Here is a 19,315-nt window from a genome sequence, read left to right as displayed (position 1 = left end):
TAAGTAAACATTCTTCCAGTTACCGAGCAAAGGCCCGGCTTCTCTGTCTTTATGCAAGTAATTCATAGCCCTATTATTATGGAAGACTTCTGCCCTCGCATCTAGTGTAGACACTTAGACGCTTGTACACGCACTAACAGTCAGTATAGTCAGTATAGAATAAGATTCTACTCTAAGAGACCTCTCTTTTGGATAACATAGTTCTTTAAACATAGGATGTTAGATATGATTTGGGATTAGGTTGACTTGACCCTCCAGACTTCTGTCGCCACATGTAGAGCTAAATGTCAAGTCCCCTTCACCCCCTAGTTGCACGTCAATCACACGTCATGCTGCTGCGCGCGCATTTCTGCCAAGTATTTCTGCTGACATTGCGAAATTCTTTCATGGAACCACCCTATTATGACATCACACCTGATGACGTTCTTTAGTTACACTCAGTTACGCCCACTTTTGCTACGTATGTATGTTTTATCTTCACTATCAATTGTTACGCCTCTTGCATTTGCTTCACTGTAATGCCTATTGTATAAAAGTGATTACTTATCAATAAAGTAAGTACTTCACTTCCTGAACCTCCGTGGTGATGGAACTTGGAGTCAACGATTCGAATCGTCCATTGGAATAAAGCCCATTCCGAACCTCTAATACCACGGATTTTGCCTCTTATTTTACTGAGCTATTTTTATTATGTTTCTGTATCAAATTAAGTCCCGGTAATTAAATTATTTACCACAATGGGTTATTTTTTGTCGAAAATTAAGTTTCAAGGTAGAGAAACAATGGCTAAACTTTATGTTGTTGAAAAAGGTAAATCTTTGCTAGGTTGGAGAGAACAAAAAGCTCTGAATATTATTCTAAATCCTAATCATCCAATGCAAGTTCTTTTAACTGATCCATATAACGATTGTGAATGGGTGTCAAAATATCCTAATCTTTTTAAAGAAGAACTCGGATGTTTGAGGAACTTCAGACATCGTATCATACTTAAAGATGGGGTTATACCAAAAGTGCACAATGTTCCATTAGCGTTGAGGGAGCCTCTCAAACTTAGATAGGTTATGCAAAGAAGGCATCATAGAGCCGATCGAAGCCTCTGAGTGGCTTAGTCCAATCGTGATCGCACACAAACCCAATGGAAGTATCCGCATGTGTGTGGATTTAAGAGATTTAAACGATGGTATTTGGGTTGACCGCCACCCACTTCCCCATATCAACGATATGTTAGCCTCTGTACATAATGGGAAATATTTTTCCACTCTAGATTTATCTAGTGCATATCATAAAATTTTACTGCAACCAGAATCTAAACATTTAACATCTTTCATTACGCCAGAAGGAGCATTTCGATTTATTCGTATGCCCTTTGGTCTCGCATCAGCCTCAGCTGTTTTCCAAAGAGTGATGCAGGGAATATTAAAAGAAATGATTAATACTTTAGTAGTTCAGGATGACATTCTGGTATGGGGTAAAGATGTAGCAGAACATGATAAGGTTTTAAATATTGTATTAAAAAAACTGGAACAAGCGGGATTAACCATTAGTTTAAGAAAATGCAAGTTCCGTCAAACTGAAGTGGATTATTTAGGTTACACTTTAACTCAAGAAGAGGTTAAACCCAGGCTTAAATTAGTGGCTGATTTGGAAAACGCACCTGTACCACAAAATAAAGATCAATTAAGATCTTTTTTAGGACTTGCCGAATATTACGCTAGATTTATTTTTAACTTCTCAAATTGTGTATTTCCACTTCGGGATTTATTGAAAAAGAAAACAGCATACCAGTGGTCGGACAAGTGTCAACATGCTTTTGAGGAGGTAAAAAAGGCGATAGCCAATGCTATCTCCTTAAAACCTTTCGATGTTAATGATAAAAGCATAGTTGTTACTGATGCTAGTGGGTATTGTTTGGGAGCAGTTCTTATGCAAATCCACGGGGGCAAGGAAAGAGCAATAGCCTTTGCATTAAGAACACTTAAAGGAGCTGAGAGCACCTATTCCACCATAGAAAAAGAGGCTTTGGCGTGTTGGTGGGGAGTACAACATTTCTGAAATTTTCTGTGGGGTGTTACATTTGAACTCCATACAGACCACAAACCTTTAGTTGACATTTTTTCCACTTCAGGTGCAGCTAGAGCCAGTCCACGAATAGCGAAATGGATTTATCGTTTACAGGAATACAATTTTAGCATTAAGTATGTACCAGGTGTAAGAAACGTAAATGCAGATTGTTTGTCACGTCTTCCTGTTGATAAGGCAGATGGTAGTGAATGTGATGCAGAAGTTGAGGAATGGGTAGTAGCCAAGATTGGTGACGTTTATCAAGCCATAGAAGAATCTGATTGGAGAAAAGCGATTCAAGAGGATGTTGTGTTAAAAAGAATTGTTGAGTGTCTTCCTATGAAGGAAGGATGGAAAGCACACAATGACTTATTAATTTTTAAAGAAGTCTGGTGTGAATTATCTGTAGTGAATGGCATTTTGAGAAGGAGCAATAAGCTGATAGTCCCCTCTTCCTTGAGATCTAAGTTGTTGCAACTGATGCATGAGGGACATGGTGGCATGTCCGCCATGAAGAGGAAAGCCAGGGAAGATTTCTGGTGGCCTGGCATGGACAAACAGATTGAAAGATTTGTTAGGGGATGTGTAGCCTGTTCTCGAAGTGATAAAACACATGATATTCAAGAGACCCCCATCCACCAAGTGATATGGCCTAAACAGGCGTGGGAAAGGTTGGCTATGGACATTTGCGGCCCTTTCGAGATTCTTGGTGTTGGTTGTAAATTTGCCATTCTGTTAATGGATTATTTTTCCAAATGGCCGGAAGTGACCTTTGTACGTGAGGTAAAATCGAATAATGTGATTGAGTTTTGTGAGGAGATTTTCCGAAGGGAAGGTTGTCCGGCAGAGATATTAACCGATAATGGCACTCAATTTACATCTAATGAGTTTAGTGAATTTCTCAAGAGGTGGGTCATAAAACATCTAAAAACTCCGGTTTATCATCCAAGGGGATGTCATGTAAGCAGGCAGCTGCTAAGCAACAGAAGCTTCTACTTCTAGAATGGGGAGGAAGACATCGAAGGGGGAGGAGCGGACGTTGCGGAGAAGTGCTCCTGCTGGAGGTTGTTGTCTACATTACTAATAAACCTCTTTTACAAATACCTGAGTACTGTAATACTCAAAAGTCTTGTTTCTTGTTGCTGCTCCGCAGTGCGGGCCTGTTTCTCTTCCTGCCTGCCCACCATGTCAGTTAGACGTTTCCCATCTCTGGAGTCGGACCGTAGCCACCGTAGCCACTCAATACGTAAAATTGCTGATGAGGGTCAAATGGCGGCTATAGTCATGCTTGACCTGAGTTCCGTCTTTGACACGCTCTCTCCTGGCTTGCTTCTTAACAGACTACGTCAGGCAGGGATAGGCGGTATGGTACTGGGCCGGCTCGCGAGGTTTTGGGAGGATCGCATCTTCCAAACTACTCTTCAACCCAAAAACAGGGGGTTCCGCAGGGCTCGGCATTGAGCCCAACCCTTTTCAACCTATATATGCGACCGCTGTTGGACAAACATGAAGTGCGGACGGTATCATAGGCTGAGGATACACAGCCGATCCTAACCCTGGCCCAGGAAAATGGCAAAGCGGCAGAGGGTTTCAAGCTCAGCCTAGAGGACATGGTAAACCGGATGAAACACGGCTGCCGCAGGCTTAATGCCAGCAAAACAGATATCTTAGTGGTAGGAAAACAACCTCCATATGGTCATCGAGTTGGGGGCCTAGTATGCTAGGGTCTCCACCTTCTCCCAGCCACAGAGTGAAAAACCTTGGAGTCTGGTTTGACTACACACCACATTTTCGTTCTCTGACCAGATTTCCCATGATACGCTCCTACCACCCTGGTACTGGCTCGGTCGCCATTCCAAGATAAAACAGAAAACGCTTTGGGGGTATTTCCTTTAGGTACCTGCCAGCCAAGCGGTGCAATTCTTACCCTCTGCCCCCTCAAACTGGAGACTTCAAAATCTATCTTTAGGAAACAGCTTAAAACTTGGCTGTTTAGGAAAAACCTTCAACCTTAGTTTTTTCACCGCTTACTCGACCTATAGTCTGTATTTAGCCTTGATTGGAATTCAGCACGGGGACACTACGTAATGGAGTAACCAATGCGCTTCTATAAGCTGCTAAAATAATAATAAATAAATCACAAGTGAAACCCGACAAACACCTCACTGTCCCAGACTTAAAGCACGCGTACCAAGCTATTTACTACAGAAAACATTTATTAGGGAGGTGCAACACCCCAAACACCCCCCTGAAGCTACACCCATTTCCACCGCAAACACCCCCCTGAAGCTACACCCGTTTCCACCCCAAACACCCCCCTGAAGCTACACCCGTTTCCACCACACGTGTAATTTGCACTGGAAGATTCTCCAAAATGGAGAATGTTGATTACATCACAATTCTACACAAGCAGTGCCAGTTCCTCTGCTTTTCGGAGGATTAAAAAATATAGTGCTCCCCTCAATCAGACCCTTGGTTTTGGGCTGGTAACAGCCATTAGGTAGCAGTGCCCAGAGGATGCAGTCAGCTATGGCACTATATTGAATCTGTAAAAGTTCAATATTGTCTACAATTTTTTCTAGTCACATAAGGAACATAGGCTCAGGCTGACAGTTCTAATATTATTTTATTAAGTTCGGACAGTTATTGTAAATACTGATATTGCTTCACATATTTTCCTCTGCATTCTTATTCAACTTCCTTTTTAGATTGAACCTGGGCAGCGACTGCGCTGCTCTGCGAGACTTGCTGTATTAGAGATGGACTTAAAGCTTCGCCCACTTTCCGCCTATATTTTTCATTGGCTTGTGTCATTGTGCTTTGTAAATGCCTATTAACGAATCAGAAGCCAGCTTGTTAGTCCCTCCTTAGATTCGTCTTGTCTTCATTTGTAACCTCCCTTGAGGACTGGCCCTTTTACTTCTGTTGTTCCACAGGATGCTTTATTTAGTATGTGAGCACTATTTTCTTTAATGAGTTTTGTCCTCGTGCAGGCACGACGTGCTTTCATGTAACATTAAGCGTGCAATGCGGGCTTTCACTTTACAAGCAGCACGGTATAATGGCGGCTGCTTCTTTGCAATGCGATCGGTCTCACAAATAATGAGAGTTTGAGCAACTGACATTTAAAATGACCATGCTTTTTATTTATGTGTTAATTTTCAAAAAAGATAAATAAAAGGTATTGTCATTTACAATGCCTATGGCTTAAACTCTTGCAAATGCGAGACCTGTTGCATTGCAAATTTGTACCGGGATTGTGGAGGCTCAGATCATGTGCAGCTGCGGCACGGAGTCAACACATCTGAAGTATATCAAACTGCCTGAACGCTAAACCATCTAACCCCCCTATCAAAATCACTGAAGAGGATGGGTATTTAATAAATCTGATTCATTCCGACAATTTGCAGAGGGGAATGAACATTTCACTCGTTTCTGTATTTTACAAAGGGCCCAGTACAAATGTCTAAACCGCACATGCGCTCGCTGTTGTGAGACATGTTGCGGCTTACCACGAACATAGAGAGCTTTTGGAACCAGCCCATTAATTACTACGGGTTGGGTTTCCTGTCACTCGCATGTGCTTGCTTCTTATTCGCCTCACAGCTTGTCAATCTTGTGTTTTCCCCTCCAATTGAGCACTACATCTTTGTTATTTTTAATTTTTAAGTGCTTGATTTTAAAGCACTTCTTTTTTCTTGTGTTATACACTTCATGGAAGTCCTTGTGTTTGGAACCGTCTCCCTCTCCCTGGTGCATGTCTCTCCCCCTGGACTCAATGTTGACCTCTGTAACCCGTGTGCTTCCCCCCACCTCTTCCCTGTTGCACACACACGGGTGCTTTTCTCAATTGCTTCCCCATGCCCTCCTTCTCTCTCTCCTGGGTTGCTTTCCCCCCACACACCCTTCATTTGCTCTTCACCGCCCCATGTTGTCTCCATATTGCGTGATGCTACCAGCCCTCCCTCTCCTGCCCTCTCAATGTTACTTCCATGTCCATGTTGTTTTGGCTTTCTCCCACCTTCCCTTGTGTTGTGTTTCTGTTTCCTCGCTTGTGTCCAGTGTTGTTTCTGCCCCCGTTGCTTTCTCTCTCCATCTGCTTTAAAAAACACATGAACATTTTTGCTTATTTTATTTTAGTTATTGATCCAACTCAGTGATGGAAAACCCCAGCGCCATTTTGTAGGTGCTCATCTGTGGGGCGCGTGCATACATAATAATGTGGGCGGCCCTGTCAAAGGCTTTTTTTTTTGTTTTTAAACTTTTTTGTCATGGTGAACAGTATCTAAACTTATATCTTACAGGCAGCTAAATGGAAACAGGTCCACAACTACAAAGAAGAAAACAGCACAATAAATGCTTCAACAGTAATTTACTTATTTCTTTACATGCTAAAATTCCAAAACTGATGTGAAAACCACTCATTTCACAAATCCCATCTGTTTCTATGGAATGCTACTGACTCCTCAAAGTGTCACTGATGTCTCATGCGTGTATGTATGAGGGGTATTTTGACTTCGATGGTTCTAGCGCGCTTGGTGGTGAAGTCCTGCTGTAAATCGGTGGGGCTCCTGCACGGGCAGACGTAGGAGTCACTTGCCCGATGCAGTTTCAAATAACCCAGCCTCAACTGGCTCTGCTGGTGGGGAACCTTAGAGCTATAGTGAATGTCGCTCCATCCTGTCTAGGGGAGAGTGACCATTACTGGAGTCCCATGCTGGCGGCCGCCATGTTGGAGGGAGCTATGTGAGGCATGGCAGCCCATACAGGGACTCAATCAATGGCCCCCATAAGCAAGAGAACTCCCTGTACATCAGGGGCTGAGCGGTGTGAACATGGCACCGTTCTCAGCATTTTATTGGGCTACAGGTTAGCCGCAGGGGTGGTTGCTCCAAGCAGGCGGGAATCTCTTAATTAAGAGAGATGTTATCCATCTGGGGAGAGGAGTCTATGGGGAGAGCAGACTATGGGGAGAGGAGTCTATGGGGAGAGGAGTCTATGGGGAGAGGAGTCTCTGGGGAGAGGAGTCTAGCACCAACCTGCAAGGCTCTAAATGACCCTCTTAATATTTTTCAGTATAGAGTAAAAGTAGAAACACTACAATCATCCCTGAGGAGAGACCACAAAACTATACTGAGCCATCAGGGAAGTAAAAGGGGTGTGGGGGGGGGGGGAGGGGGAGTGGCGGTGGGGGCAGGAGGAGCGAGGGGGAGGAGATGGGAGCAGGACTTTACCAGTCTACTCATCTGTGGCTCAAGACAAGCTGAGTTACATACACGCGTGACTCCTAAAATGGAATTAAAAAACTAATCAAAATGAGGCACTGAACAATAAATGCGGTTTCTGTTTTTTCAGCACAAAAATACAACTTGCACACTTAAGAGGAATTGTGGTGAGCAGCCACGTGGAATGCCTTGATAAATATAATGACCGCCAATAACTGTTCCGCTCTGGTGCCTTAGAGGGGAGCATACTACCTTCTAAATGGTCACCAGATTCCCAAACTCGCTACCATGTGATATATCTAGTGGTCATGCTTTTAAAAGTCGGGCTCAACAACCAGAATCGGCTAATGCGCCTGCTGCGAGAGCCACCTGGCACATAGGTGGACGTAAGGCCTGAACCCCACTTCAAAAGGTTTGCTTATGAAGAACGAAACTATGTCTGAGCTTTCCTCCTTCATTTGCACTCTTTCACCCTCACAAAAGGGATCAACTGAGCAGCAACCAGTCTGGAAAGAGATCTGACCTTTCTTAAAAAGAACTCATATTATAGCATTTTATCCATAATCACCGAGCTACAAAAAACAGCGAGTCAAAAACATCTGCTGCAATAACATTTAAAATGCACATAACACGAGTAAGGTACCAACTTCAAGCTGAAGAAGTGGGCCTCAAAACATCCAAAAATTCCTTTAACAACTAGATCTGAAAGAAACAATTAGTTTTAGATTCCTTACCTTAGAATTACCCCCAAGCATCAGACTTGATCTGGAAAGTTTTTTCGTCAGCAGTACCTCTGCACGTCGGAAGGTGGCATGGGCCGGATCAGTCGTTGGCATTGTGTTCGTCGGAATGACCTCTCGGTAGATACTTAGTCGCCGCCCTCGCGCTCTGACGTCCGTTCTTTCTTTTTCCGTGACAGCCAGCGCAGATCCGGGAAGAGCGGTACCGCCAGTCACTTTCTGGCGGAACTTTAAATCTTTTTTTTTTATTAGTTGCAAAATACAAAGGAACAACATGGTCAATCAGTAAGCAAATGAGCCGCAGCAGCACCGGTTACATGCCTGGACAGTGTGGAGCTATTGATCTTACATAACCCCATGAAGGAAGAGATCTTTCAGTCCATACTCTCCAATACGGAGCGGCGGGCCTGCGGGGGCTCACATATCTCCCCTCTGTATTCGTTCCACTTTGACCACACCTCCCCCAACTTTCGGGGGCATCCCAACGCCAAGTACACAGTCTTCTCTTGCAGCATACACCAATCCATGTCCCGTTGCCAATCTGCCAGTTTCGGCGGAGCAGGTGCACCCCAAAGGCGGGCTATGTTTCTTTTCGCCACTGTTTGCCCCAGCGTGACCCAGAGTTTCCCTCTCGCAGATCAGTCTGTGGGTTCCCAAATGTTGAGGAGGCATCTTTTTGCCTCCGGACGTAGGTCCGCTTCCCAAACCTCCTGCATGCAAGCCACAACCCTCCTCCAGTACCGCTGTACATACGGGCATTCCCACAGAATATGAAAGAAAGAGCCGGTTACCCCGCAGCCCCGCCTGCAGAGCCCCATCCCCCCCCCCCCGTCCCATCGCCTGCAGTCTTGTGCACGATATGTACACTCTATGTACCACTTTAAGTTGTATAAGCCGAAGTCTGGCCGAGATTGCCACCTCCCTCGGGGAAGCCAGTGCCACCACCCACTCCTCATCATCATCAATCTCCAGTCCGTCAGCCACCCATTTCTCTTTGAGGGAGCCGAGAGGGTCTGGTGGATTATTTATCAATTTCTTATATGTAAGTGAAATGGCGTGCTCGGGCAGGTAGCCATCGAGTAACCTGTCCTCAAGAGGGGAGGCCTGTGGGGGCTTAGTCCCCGGCGGTATGTTGGCACGAAGGGAGTGTCTGATCTGCAAATATCTGAAATATTCAGTAGGAGCTAATTCGAAGGTTTCCTGCAGGTAGGCGAAGGATCTGACCCCCGTGGGCCCCCACAGGTCCTTTTCCTGCAAGATGCCAATAAGGTCCCAACTACGGAACCCTTTCGTATGACCCAGGCTGCCCAGTCTCTCCGACGCCCACAGTGGAGTGGCAAGAGTCAGAGTGCCGGACCAACCCAGTTGCCGATGCGCCGCGTGCCATATTTGCACCGAGTGTTTGGTCGGTCCAGTGAGCTGATGTTTCCCGGGTTTGGAGTAGAGTGCGATTTCGTAATTCCCACCTAGGAGCAGCCACCGATCCATCCCGTACCCTGGGTCATTACCGTCCCTGTACGTCCCGTGGTTAATTGCCGATAAATGGGCGGCCCAATAGTATTTGCGGATGTCCGGGAGGGCAATCCCTCCATCATATCATCCCAGTGTGAGCTTACGCAACGCTATCCGGGGGGTACCCGCCCAGAGGAGAGCGCGCTGCGCCGCCTCAATAGCCACGAAATAGGAATTCGGCACTAAGTCTGGGTAGTTTTGGAGGGCGCAGAGAAACCGCGGAAGGGCCATCATTTTGAATAAGGCCGCACGGCCCAGCAAGGATAATGGAAGCCTCCGCCAGACCTCGGAGTCCCGCTGGAGCCGTCGCAAGGGCGGCAGTAGATTCTGTTCGTACGTTAGTGTCCTGTCCACTGAGACAAAGACTCCCAGATACCGGAACCCACCCTCTGCGACGGTGAGAGGGCAGTCGCTGGGAAGCCTGGGGGGGCAGCCTTGGAGGACATACATTAGGGACTTGCCCCAGTTGATGCGGAATCCTGAATTTTTCCCGAAACTCGTGAAAATATCCATGGCTGCTACAATGGACCGCCGAGGATGGGATAAATAAAGGAGGACATCGTCGGCATACAGGGAGATTTTGTCTTCCCATCAGTCCGCCCACTGTATTCCTCTGATGCAGATATCTTGCCTAATCCATGCCGCAAGCGGCTCAAGGGAGAGCGCAAATAAAAGAGGCGAGAGCGGGCAGCCCTGCCTGGTTCCCCTCCCAAGGGTGAAGACCTCCGAGACCTTATTATTTACCACCACCTGGGCCAGGGGTTCCGAGTACAGGAGACGAACCCAGGCTATGAAGTTGGGGCCGAAGCCCAATTTCCGGAGCACCGCCATCATATAGGGCCATTCTAGGGTGTCAAAGGCCATGGTGGCATCAAGCGACACCACCACCGCGTCCTCCCTTATCGTGTGACATCTCCCCAGTACGCCATTCAGGCGTCAGATATTAAGAGCCGTGTTGCGATGTGGCATGAAGCCGGACTGGTCCGGGTGGACCAATCCGGGTAGAACAGATTGTAGCCTATTGGCAAGAGTTTTCGCCAGTATTTTCGGTTCTGCGTTGAGCAGGGAGATCGGTCTGTAAGAGGAACACAGCTCTCTCGGTTTCCCCTCTTTTGGGATAGCCACTATGGTCGCAATGCGCTGGTCGCGCGGCAGTATGCCTGCAACCTTGCTCTCTTCGAACATTCGTTGGAGATGTCCACTAAGGGCGTCCGGTTTTAGCTTGTAGAGCTCAATCGGGAGACCATTGGGTCCGAGAGCTTTCCCAGGGCGGAGGTCTACTATCGCACGCTCTAGTTCGGCCGCGGCAAGTGGAGCCTCAAGGGCTTCCCTGTCGACCTCCGAAAGGCACGGCAGCCGGATATCCGTCAGCAGGGCGACTGAGTCCTCTTCAGGACGGTCTGATCCCCGACTGTATACCTGTCGGAAATGCCGCGCAAACTCTGCTACGATCTCCCGGGGCTCCGTAACCACTGCCCCCGAGGTTGTGTGTATTTCCGGTATCACTTTGTAGGCCCTCTGCTTTTTATCGAGCCAAGCTATAAGTTTGCCCGCTTTGTCACCCTGGTCGTAAATTCTACCCACCTTGTGCAGTGCCGCTGTGTGGGCAGGCTGCGCGGCCAGCTCCCTGTATTCCACAGTTTTCAGTCGCAACCGATGCTGCACCTCCGGTTCCCGGTCCGTGCAAGTCTCCTCCTCCAGCGCCCGTAGGTCCGATTCAACGGCTGTCAATTGTGCCACCCTGTCCTTACGACTGCCTGATATGGCCGATAGGGCCTCCCCCATAGAACCGTTTTAAAGGCCTCCCACAGAGTTACTGTGGAGCCCACAGATCCAAGATTGTGCTCGAAGTAGTGAGTTATGGAGCGGGTCAGTTTTTTCCTGAGCTCCTCATTTTTAAGGTGCCAGGCATTGATCGGCCGCACACAGCCCTCTCGGCCCGTACCCAGCGTGATGTGCGTCCAAACGGGCGAATGGTCCAAGATGCCACGCGCCAGGTGTGAGGCCTCCCGTATTACCATGTCGTGCTGTAGTGGCGTCAATATATAATCTAGGCGGGAGAAGGTGTGATGTGGCCCGGAGTAGAATGTGAATTGCCTGTCCATGGGATGCATTAGGCGCCACAAGTCCGTAAGCCCAAAGGCATCGAGGAAATCAGCCAACCACTTCTGCCTGGGGGGTGTGTCCCTGGGGGGCTGCCTATCCTGGGTACCCGAAACCACCGCGTTGAAGTCTCCCCCCACGATCAGCAGACCATCCGCAAGAGAGAGGAGTTTGCCCAGGTCCATATAAGATTGAGTTTGCAGACCTGGGGGGATATATGCGGACAGGAGATTTAATCTGCGGCCTTCCCACCTCCCCAACAACGCTGCGAAGCGGCCCAATGGGTCAGTCTCCGTGCGATCAACATGGAGGGGCAGGGAGCGGCGCAGCAGGATGCCCACTCCCCTGGAGCCAGGGTTGAAGCCGGAGTGAGCCGCCAGAGTATACCCCCAACGATTGAGGGCCTGACATGCATTCCCCATGAGGTGCGTTTCCTGCAGGAACACCACATCAGGGAGGTGTCTTTTAACAAACTGCAGAACAATAGTGCGCTTGAGCCCATCCCCCAGCCCATTAACATTCCAGCTGAGGACCTTCAGACTCCTCTCCCATTTACTAGCCATATCCGCTACTGTATGAGCTGTCCTGTCCCTGCGCACCGGCGCCGCCATTGACCCTGATCACTATACCATTACTAGACCATAGAACCTTCCCAACTCCCCCCCCCCCTCCCACCCGCCCCCCCAACATTCCCAAACTTGGCATACAGTTCTTGGGACCCCGAACCACGGGCCCATTACATTTATTTATTTATTTAAACTTGTAACGCGCAACAGCTACCCACAGTGGGTTTCCCGGCGCGGAGGGATAGACTAAAGAAGAAAAACGGACCATTGTTAGCAGCACCCTGAGACAATTAGATACACATGCAAATCAACAGAATAGGAATGTTTTAAGTCGTTTCCTGAAGGCAAGAAAATTAGTCTCAGTTTTCAAGGAGGAAGGTAGCGCATTCCAGTATTTAGGGGCGCGGTGGGTGAAGGCCCGCCCTCCCATTTTAACAAGTTTAAATCGAGGAATGACAAAGTCACAGTTAGCAGACGATCTGAGTGTTCGATTAGGCTTGTAAGGTTGAACGAGGTTACGCAGATACATTGGAGCCGAGCCCTGCTTGATTTTAAAAAGATAGCATAAGGCTTTGAAGTTAATGCGGCTAGGAATCCTAAGCCAATGTAAATCGCGTAGAGCCTGCATAGCTGATTGTCTTCTCGGGATGTTACAGAGAAGACGGGCAGCAGAGTTCTGAACAACCTGGAGTTTATTAACAGTGGCCGCATCAGCACCAAGGTAGAGGACATTTCCGTAGTCCAGGCGAGAAGTTACCAACGCCTGAACAACGGTTCTCCTAGTAGATGGAGGCAGCATCCATAGAATTTTCTGGAGCCATCGTAGAGTAGTAAAACAGATGGCGGCCACCTGAGTGGCCTGCTGTCGCATGGAGAGTTTATCGTCTATGAGGAAGCCAAGATTACGGGCCACTGGAGAAGGTTGGGGGAGAGGTCCCATCTCACTAGGCCAATGTTGAGGGCCCCATAGATCTTTCTTTTTCCCGAAAATAAGAATTTCGGTTTTGTCACCGTTTAGCTTAAGGAGATGCCTTTGCATCCACCCAGGTATACGTGACAGCCCAGTTTTCAAAACCGATATGTCGTTGCTTTCGCAACTGGAGAGGGAGAAAACAATCTGAGTATCATCAGCATATGAAAAGATGGTCAGCCCAGCGTCTTCTGCTATGGAGGCGAGTGGTCTTATATAGATATTAAACAGCAAAGGGCTGAGTATAGACCCCTGAGGAACGCCATATGCCGATGTGTAAGTGGAAGAGGAGGCTTTCGCGGAAAAAACCTGGAAGGTGCGCTCACTTAAAAAGGAGGCAATCCATGCTAAAGCCGGACCGTCCAATCCCAGGGAACAAAGAGAGCTAACCAGAATGGAATGAGACACAGTGTCGAACGCCGCACTTAAATCCAAAAGGATAAGCGCCGATGTTTCACCGCGGTCGACATTGTGTCTTAAACTCTCTGTTACCCCAAGAAGGGCGGTCTCAGTGGAATAATTAGCACGAAAACCAGACTGAGATGGATGCAAAAATCCCGACGATTCCACTAGATTGTATAATTGGGTGTTGACATGCCTCTCCAGCACTTTAGAAAGTACGGGTAGCAACGATATCGGTCTAAAATTGGCAAGATTAGACGCATCTGCTCCAGCTTTTTTCAGAAGGGGGACAACCATTGCGTGTTTCCAGTCCCGCAATACCTGGGATTCACATAATGAGGCGTTTAAAAGTCTCATAAGAACCCTCCGAGGTGTAAGATCTAGTAATTTAAGAAATTTTACAGGAACAGGATCACGAGGTGAGCCCGAGCGTATGCTATTTAAACAGACGGAGAACGAAGTGTCGTCAAACAATTCCCAGTGTGTCAATTTTACCCTGGGAGAGGACAATTCGATATCTCCGGTCAGTTCAGGACGCAAATCTTCTGGATTCAAAGGGGGGCTCATAGAGTCGTAAATGCGTTCAACCTTAGCTATAAAAAATTGTGCGATAGAGTTACACTGGGCCTCGTCTAGTGCTGGGGGTGTTGGGATGGTATCAGCTCCTGTCAGTTTTTTAACGACAGAGAAAAGAGTACGAGGACAGTTCTGAGCTTGTGTAACAGTATCCGCAATGTAAGCCGCTTTGGCGGTTTTACATTTTTGATGGTAATCTCTTAAAGCCTCTTTATAGACAGTCTTCTGAGAGACTGAATAAGATTGTCGCCATTTCCGCTCCAGGGCCTTACATTTAGTGCGCAGGGCTTTCAAGTCAGTGGAAAACCAAGGCGCCGGGGGACGATGTGACCTGACATGAATGGAAGAAGGCGGGAGGAGAGTGGTCACAGCGTTTGTAAGCCAATTGGAAACGACTGTGTTCATCTCACCAACTGAAGCCATGCATTCCTTAGGGCAAGTATTGGAAAGATGGTGATTAAACCGATTAATATCGAGTTTCCCCCAACGATAAGTTGGAGCACCCTTATCTAGGATTCTATTTATCTGATGTTTAGGGTACACTAAAGAGAAGTGAACCGCAAAATGATCTGACCACTCCAGAGGGCGAGCATTCTGAGAGCAGTTAAAAGAAACATTCGAAAAAACAGGATCCAGTAAATGTCCAGCAGAATGGGTGGGACCAATATTCAGCAGGGGCAGGTTGAAGGCCACCAGGTCAGACAGAAAACGTTTACTATTTGTACACTGGGGGTCCTCAAGGTGTAAATTAAGATCGCCGAGAATGGTGAAATTAGCTGCCCTGAGAAGTAAAGGCGTTATAATATCAGCAAAAGAAGAGATCCAGGAGGAAGCATTCCCTGGAGGGCGATATATCAGCAGGCCCGACAAGGTAAATTGAGGGTTGATCACTAATTTGAAGAATGCAGTCTCACTTCCAGGCATAGGAAGGGCTTCAAACTTGCATGTGTATATTGCCTTGAAGATGATAGCAATCCCTCCCCCCTGTCCGGACTTCCTGTCAAGCCTTACCATGACATAGTTGTTGGGGACAGCTACAGCGACATCAGGACCAGAACAATCATGAAGCCAGGTTTCGGTAAGAAACAGAGCGTCAGGCTGCTCTTCAATGATAAAGTCGTATATGTGATGACTATGTTTCGGAAGGGATCGGCAATTAATACTCCAGAACTGAAGTGGGGGGTCCGTCATGTTAACCTGGAAGATGTGTCCCTCCCACCCCTGTGAACCAAACCCCCCCCCACCCTGCCCTCTGCTCCGTAGGTTCCGAACTACCCACTGCCCCAATTAGCAGAGCGCCTGTCGCCCAAGCCCCCCCCAGAGAGAGTGATCTGCCCTTCCCCTGGAGAAACCTCTGTTAGGGGGAACGTTAGCTGGCCCCAACTCCAGCCGCCAAACCTATGGTACCCCCCAACTATAGGTCCCTGGAGTTTGTGATGTGTTCGAGGGTCAGTCACTGCGCCACTTAACTGAGGGGCGGATGGGTCCTCTCCCCCCACCAGTGACACCACCCAGAGCCCCAGTTACATCGCATACATTACTGTTCGGCGAGGCATGGTGTCGCAGTCAGAGTCCTCATCATGTCGCCGTGCCTTGGAGCGAGTCCCAGCGGGGACTGTTAGACCTGGAACGCCAGGACCTTTGGCTCTGCTCGTCGTCCACTTTTCTCTCTGCCGCCGGACCCGGCGCGTGGCATCTTGGACCATTCGCCCAGTTTCGTAAGTTTTATAAGGCGATGCACGCCATCTTTGGGCAGCCCGATCCTGCCAGCGTGCCTTCGGGCCATGCAGTCTGGGTTGGGGGGCCTAGGCTCTGGCCCCTCATGGATCCAGGCCTGGATCCGGATCGGCGTCGGTTTACCTCATTATGCCTCCACCAGCGCCGCTTCTTCTGGCACCGCATCAGCATTCAACGCCGGTCGTGCCCTCGGCCGGCGTCGACTCCGGCCTCCATCCTGATGTGGACACGGAGCTGGACCGGCATCGAGGGGGGGTTTTGTGCCCCTGTTCACTCCTGGGGTCCCTTTTAGGCCAGATTGGCATCCAGAGGAGGAGGAGGACTGGGAGGGTTCAGGTGACCCTCTGACCGACCAGTTGGAGTGTGATCCGGACTGGAGAGAGGACCTGGGGGATGTCAGTGGTCTTGATACCTCCCCTGACCTTGGCATGTTGTCTCCTCCTACTGTGGCTACGGAGGAGGGAGCATCATACGCAGTGGTGTTGCATAGGGCGGCCGAGGCTCTCCACCTCAAGCTCCCTACAGTGGCGGTCAGGACTAACCTCCTGACAGAGGGGCTTCAACCGCAAGCGAGCTCTTCGCAGCCCCTGCTGCCGTTCAATGAAGCCCTGACCGACGTCCTTTTAGGGACCTGGTCCAGGCCCAATACGGGGGCTCCCGTGGATAGGATGATTGCCCGATGCCACCGCCCGGCCCCGGGCAACCCCACTTTCCTCTCCCAACACCCCACCCCGGAGAGCTTGGTGGTTTCCTACTGCCAGCTTGGGACTGAGGTCGGTAAACACCACATGTCTATTGGGCTGGTATTCCCACTCTGTGTGGGACACGGTTGCTCAAGTGCTGCCTCAGTGTCCGGATGAGGCCTGGACAGTACTCTGCCAGGCTGTTGCCGCCAGGAGGGATGCAGCAAAGTTTACCATCCGTTGTGGGCTGGTTACCGCCGACTCTCTAGGCAGAACGATTTCCATGTCAGTAGCCGGTCGACACTACGCCTGGATGAGATCGACTGGCTTTTCTGGGGATGTCCAGAACACCCTTATCGACATGCCCTTTGATGGCCGTCCCCACTTTGGTGACAAAGCGGACAACGCTCTAGACCGTTTCAAGGACTCACGGGCGAAGGCCAAGTCCTTGGGCCTCTCCAGCTACCATGCGCAGTCTGCTTTTCGCCCCTTTCGTGGCTATTGAAAGGGTGCCCTACTACGTTCCGCCCAAAGCCACAGGCCAACGCAAGTTCCCCAACCTTCGCGTGGCCAGGGACATCTGGACCCCCTGAAGGTTCAGGGGGGCCAGCAGGCAGGCCAGTCCACCAACAACCCACCCCCCCCCTCTGCAGCAGCCTCCAAACCTTCCTAGTCTGACATTTCAGGCCCATCAAATGCAGGATCCGCCATCACCTCCCCCACTGGTGCATCATCACGTTGGACACGTGCGTTTTGCTGATAGTCCAAAGGGGCTACTCCCTCCCCTTCGAGGCTACCCCTCCAGACATGCTACCTCAGTACCTTCGTATGTCGGAGGATCATTTGGGCCTTCTCCAACAGGAAGTTATGGCTCTCTTGGCCGAGGGAGCCATCTAGCGCGTTCCTGCCCCAGAAGTAGGACGTGGTTGTTACTACCACTACTTTCTGGTTCCCAAGAATGACAAGGGCCTACGTTCTATCTTGGATCTCAGGAACGTCAACCGCTTCCTCCGAAAGGAGAAGTTCAAGATGTTGACACTCGCTCAGGTCTGGTCTGCCCTCGACCCTGGAGACTGGTTGGTAGCGTTGGACTTGCAGGACGCTTATTTTCACATGCCAGTCCTGCCAGCCCACCAGCGTTCCCTGCAGGTCACGGTAGGCAACGAGAACTTTCAGTTTACAGTGCTCCCCTTTGCCTTACCAGCGCCCCTCAGGTGTTCATGAAAGTGATGGCGGTGGTCGCAGCTCATCTGCGAAGATCAGGGATTCCAGTCTTCCCCGATCTCGATGACTAGCTGTTGAAGGCGGGCTCGCCCCAGGCTGTCATCTCCCACCTCCAGACTACAGCCGACCTCTTGCATTCGCTGGGGCTTTCCATCAACGTGCCGAAGTCACACCTGACCCCCTCTCAGAAGCTCCTCTTCATCGGAGCGGTTCTGGACAAGACGCAGTTTCGGGTTTATCCTCCCGAGCATCGAGTCTGGGATATTCGGGCTATGATTCCTGTCTTTCAGCCTTTATCCCAGGTTTCGGTCAAGATGACCCTGAGGCTGCTGGGCCTCATGGCCTTCTGCATCCTGCTGGTCGATCATGCCAGGTGGCATATGCGGGCTCTGCAGTGGGACCTGAAGTTCCAGTGGGCGCAGCATCAGGAGAATCTGTTTGAGTGCGTCCAGATCTCGGAGGGCACTGCACGACAATTGCAGTGGTGGCTCACGAACCAGGATTGGGTCAACGGCAGATCTCTCTCACTTCCCCAACCAGAACACAAAGTGGTGACAGATGCATCCCATCCCTTCTGGGATGGGGCGGCCACATGGGAGAGGCGGAGATCAGAGGCCGTCTCCGGCGGAGTTCGAGCTCCACATCAACCTTCTGGAGCTCCAGGCGATCCGTCTTGCACTCAAAGCATTCCTTCCCCTGTCCAGGGAAGAGTAGTGCAGGTATTCACGGACAACACCACCATGTGGTACTGCAACAAACAAGGCAAAGTGGGGTCGTGGACCCTATGTCAGGAGGCCCTCCGCCTCTGGACATGGCTGGAACATCAGGGCATATCCCTGACGGTTCAACACCTGGCAGTTTCACTGAACACCAGGGCGGACGAAGTCAGCCGCAGATGCATGATGGATCACAAATGGCATCTTCACTTGGGGAGAGCCTTGGTTAGATCTATTCGCCACCGAAGAAAACGCGCAATGTCAGCAACTCTACATGTTGGAATTTCCAAGGCGGCACTCGCTAGGCAACACTTTTCGTCATGAGTGGAGTAGCGGTCTTCTATACGCCTTTCCGCCTATACCACTTCCCAGAGTGCTGAAGAAGATCAAGCGCGACCGGGCCCAAGTCATTCTTGTGGCTCTGGATTGGGCACGAAGAGTCTGGTATCCCCGAGCTGCTCAATATGGCCATCGATCCTCTGATCAGACTGCCCCTTGGGAGAATCTTCTGTCACAGCAGGAGACGGTCCTCCACCTGAACCTGTCCAGCCTCCACCTCCTTGCGTGGAGATGGAGCGGTGGCAGTTGACGTCATTTGACTTGGCTCCTGAAGTATGTGATGTGATCTTGGCAGCCAGGCGTCCCTCCACTAAGATGGTATATGCCTGCCGATGGAACAAATTTGTGGCATGGTGCACAGCAAAGGCTGTGGATCCCCTTTCTGCCCCTCTTTCTGAGGGTCTCCTGTTCCTTCTTTCTTTGGCCCAGCAGACCTCTCCTCTGGGCACTATCGAGGGCTA

The sequence above is a fragment of the Triturus cristatus genome, chromosome 1_1, assembly GCF_964204655.1.
Source record: "Triturus cristatus chromosome 1_1, aTriCri1.1, whole genome shotgun sequence".
NCBI classification, from domain to species: Eukaryota; Metazoa; Chordata; class Amphibia; order Caudata; family Salamandridae; genus Triturus; species Triturus cristatus.
Note: the sequence above shows the minus strand (reverse complement) of the source record.